The 4,279-nt window shown below is 32.5% G+C and overlaps 1 long non-coding RNA gene across 1 annotated transcript; it reads left to right on the top strand.

The window, feature by feature from the left end:
• Positions 1-1,817: 1,817 nt before the first annotated feature.
• Positions 1,818-4,128, top strand: LOC106754566. Its single transcript, XR_001375313.2, has 4 exons — positions 1,818-1,905; positions 2,023-2,094; positions 2,294-2,413; positions 3,806-4,128. It is a non-coding gene; the product is annotated as an uncharacterized LOC106754566 (long non-coding RNA).
• The last annotated feature ends 151 nt before the right edge of the window (positions 4,129-4,279 follow it).

Here is a 4,279-nt window from a genome sequence, read left to right on the forward strand (position 1 = left end):
CAGATGTTGAGGAGGTTCCCCGGAGCAAGAGCTTGAGGATGCTGATGCTGCAACTTAGTTCCTTTAGGATTTCTTAACTGAGTTGTATTACCTTGAAATACCCTAATACTCAGATTGTGTCATTTGAGGTACTTTTTCGTCTTTAAAATTTTAAAATTCTAGAGTTTAATTTGGATGATTGAAAAATCCTAATACTCTAATTTCTTATCTTAATTGCTTTTCAATATTATCTATGTTGACGTCCTTATATAAATATATGCTATATATTTGGGATGTCACAAATTCTATTTCTAAGTTCAAAACTATTATAATTAATAGTTTTTTACCATGTGATTATGTATCGTTATTTATTTTATGTTAAACTTATTTCCTATAAAATTTAATATCTGATTGTGAAATGGTCTTTTAACATCAATACTTATGCTCACCAAACATGATCAATTACAAGGATTCTAGAGTGCTATCCTATTATACTAGATCACACATAAATCCTATCCTACAAAACTTGTTTGTGTTTGTATTTACATTCAGTTCATTGTAAAGCCAATTCTGGTCCTGTCTTCCTCTGAATTTCTGCCACGAAATGTCTAAATTTTTTATTAAACTTGAGTTGAATGGCTTTCCAAACATAATTATTCTCTTTAAAAGTGTCCTTTTTAGTTCAAGAGTCAACTTAAATAAGGATTTGGATTTGAATCTTATAAACCGAAAAAAAATAATACAGCTTTATCTCCTAAAATAGATTCATTGACTAATCTTAGATTAAACTGAAGGTTTTAAAAAATGTCCTTTTGAGAAGGTTCAGAGTTCTACTTACTTTTTAAAAGTTTTCTAAAATTTTCTTAAAGCCATAAATATAAATAGTCTGGATATGCGCTCATCTAGTCAAATATAGTTTTTGCAGCATAGTCAAAACCTTCAACTCAGGATTGTCCTTTCCATGCAATATTTCAACATTTTAACCACTTTGCTCAAGACCAAAGTTACACAATTTAATCCAATTCGAAACCAGTTTAATGACATAAAATCTTATACTCTATCCAATAAAATCCCTAGAAGATAAGAAAATTAAAAGAAACAGATATAGTAGAAAAATTGTTCAAAATAAAATCGTCACAGTATAGGTGCAACTAAACCATGAAGATTGAAAAGATAAGATGAACATACAAAAAAGGATTTGAGTTTGAGCGGTTGGAGACAGAATGTTTTGTACTGTAATGATAGAAATCGCCTAATAGATTCCTGGAATGTATATTATAATGAATTTTAAAAAAATATTTAATAATAGATATTTTTGTTTTATTATACTACAATAATATATATATATATATATATATATATATATATATATATTAATTAGTAAATTTGAATATATATATATATGTAGATGTCGGGTGTTTAGTGAGGTCAATGGCTGATTTGCTGTCAACAAGCAGTCTAATCTTCCTTTCTGTTTCAATCTTCAGCTCCTTCATCAGTGAACCTAACCATGCTGCGTGACAAGTGGCTTCACGCTTCGCAAGAGGATAGGGCACAGGAAATTGGTGCTTTTCCCAGAAAAAACACATAACCTGCAGTACTCTTCTGATCACCTTTATCTCCACACCACTCAAAGTCTGAGTAGGCAGTAACACGGGTATTACTTCCTGATTCACCTTTTTTCAGCAAAATTCCATACTTCGTAGTACCTTTTAGGTACCTTAAAATTCTTTTAATGGCATTAAGGTGAGACATCCTAGGATTCTGCATAAATATGCTCACCAAGCCTACACTGTAGCTAATATCTGGCCTTGTTTTGCACATCCTCCTCCTGTTTCAAACCCACTTCTGCTGGGGTATTAGCAGAGTTGCAATGGAGCATGTTAAATTTGGTTACGCGCGATATGGACGCCGACCCTAATTCTGGTAACAGGACCGTTGAGCTTGTGGGAACTCCTTAGGCAATGTCATTTCCAGTGTTCAGACTTGCGGTTTTTTTTATTTTTATTTTTGGATTGATATGTTTATTTTGTGTATCGTCAGGTTGGCCTTATAATTGGCAAGGGTGGAGAAGTCATAATAAATATGCAAGCTTCTAGTGTTGCACGAATTCAGGTTTTTACTTATAAGTGATATATAGAACACTGTTCTCTTATTTTGCATTAGATATGGGTGATTTGCTGTTATGGTATTTTTATCGTTGCTTTGTCTAATGATAATAATTTGAAAAGAGTTTGTATTAACTGCCAACTCTCATGACTAGGAAATTTCTATCTGGAGTTCTTTGTGACTAATGTTCATATGTTTTTTTCAGGTGATACCTCTGCATCTTCCTCCAGGTGACACATCAACTGAAAGAACATTGAAAATTGATAGGACACCTGAGCAAATTGAGTCTGCAAAGGAGTTGGTTAATCAAATCATCAGTGGAGAGGTATGTTAATGGTGTTTCTTTTTGCCACATTTGGCTTAGGCATATCTGTCTGATTATGCCAAGTCTCGTCTAGAATTGTTTTTTTTTTCTACTTGGTTTTGCACTCTATGTTGCACAGTCTATTTATCTTATAGACTGTTTGATAAATATAGGTTAATTTACGTGTAAGCTTTATGTGATTTTTAGATGAATACTCCGTGCTTCTCATTACCTGTTGGGTCTTTCTATATTTATGGTATTAAAATATAAAACTAGATCTGATTCACCCCTGTAACATGATACATGATTGGTGTACTCTTTGATTTGTTTCTTTGCAGGGAAAAACTGTTTTGGTAAATCATGTGATACTTTTTACTATAGTTTGCATAAATGAGTTTTATTCTCTTCATATTAATTAATTCATTGATCTTATTAATGATATATTATAACACTGACCATTATTACTTAACATTGTATATCATTAATGTTTTGATCTCGACTGAAGCAAGCTTTTAGCTGTATGGCAATTATTAGTTAACTTGATGCATATTCTGGATGCATTGATATCTCTTCCAAAGTAGCTTAGTTCTAGTGTATGTTTTTGGAAGTAGTATTCTTTTAGAGCCTAATGTGTCTTTGACAAGTGATTTCTATTATATGATACTTAAACAGTGATACAACCTCTGTTACCTATTGTATTGTTCTCAAAAGAAAATTATAGTATATAATTTCGTATTGTGCAATTGTTTCAAGACTTTTACAAAGTAATGCACAAAGTTAGAAATAAACTAAATCTCTAGTGGCTGTTACGATGTTCTTGCTTGTAATCTCCAACTCTCCTCAATGTAGTTTATGCAGCTTGCCAGGTGGAAGGTCGTTCACTGTTATAGCCATCGTTTATTAGCTGTAATGTTAACAATTGTATCTTGTTCTATTAATAGTCTTTATATACTAGCAATGTGCACCTTTCTTTATGTTTAGTCTCGAATTAGGTGATAGTCATTAACTTTCAGGATCTTATAATTCTGGCTTGTCAACTGGTTTTTTACGTTTGTGTATGTGCACTCTGCTCTGTATAATTAGCTAACACTTCTTGGCCATTATCTTTTATCCATACACAAACTAAGCCATATTTGAGATTTGGACTTTCAGTTTTCTTGACCAAGATACCATACTTTTTTACATAGACTGTGTTTTAACAGTGGTGAAGTTTTTCACCTAGCCCCGTGCTTTGTTGAGGTTCGTCTTACATTGTTTTTGTTGGTTTAGATTCCGGGGGTTGTGAAGCCTACTGTTATTATGAATATCTTTTTGGTCCAGATGGATACTCATTGAGATTATAGCCTTCCGACATTGGAATATGCATATTAATTGTGTATCCTATGACTGATAATGTTATTGGGACTGTTGTAGGGTTAGTGTCTATTGGACCATTGGTGACACCAACATGAATCCCTTTGTCGGTGTTCCCTCAGCATGCCCTGGTATGGTTCTAAATCTCAGATATTTATTATCAAGGGTAGTAAGTCTCCTACTATATTATTTGACTATAGTGTCATTATTAGACTGAATATTGGATTGTCTTGAAAAGGTTTCAACTTGGTCACTTGTGCTTTTCAGTTCATATCTCAACAAGAACCTTTATGTACTTGGAATAGTATTTTATCGTCGGATCTTATACTTGACTTTCATTTGGCATCAGTATACTGAAAGTTGCCTATCGTGCACCTCTTTAATTATTTTCCCCATACTATTATTCTTGTCCAGCTTTAAATAGTAGTTTTCTGAACTAACCACTTAAAAGAAATTCCAACAATATAACAATCCAAAATATATAATTTTAGTATAATAAAACACACCTACTTATTGTCTCAATCCATATATATA

Source organism: Vigna radiata, unplaced genomic scaffold (assembly GCF_000741045.1).
Source record: "Vigna radiata var. radiata cultivar VC1973A unplaced genomic scaffold, Vradiata_ver6 scaffold_445, whole genome shotgun sequence".
Classification (NCBI taxonomy): domain Eukaryota; kingdom Viridiplantae; phylum Streptophyta; class Magnoliopsida; order Fabales; family Fabaceae; genus Vigna; species Vigna radiata.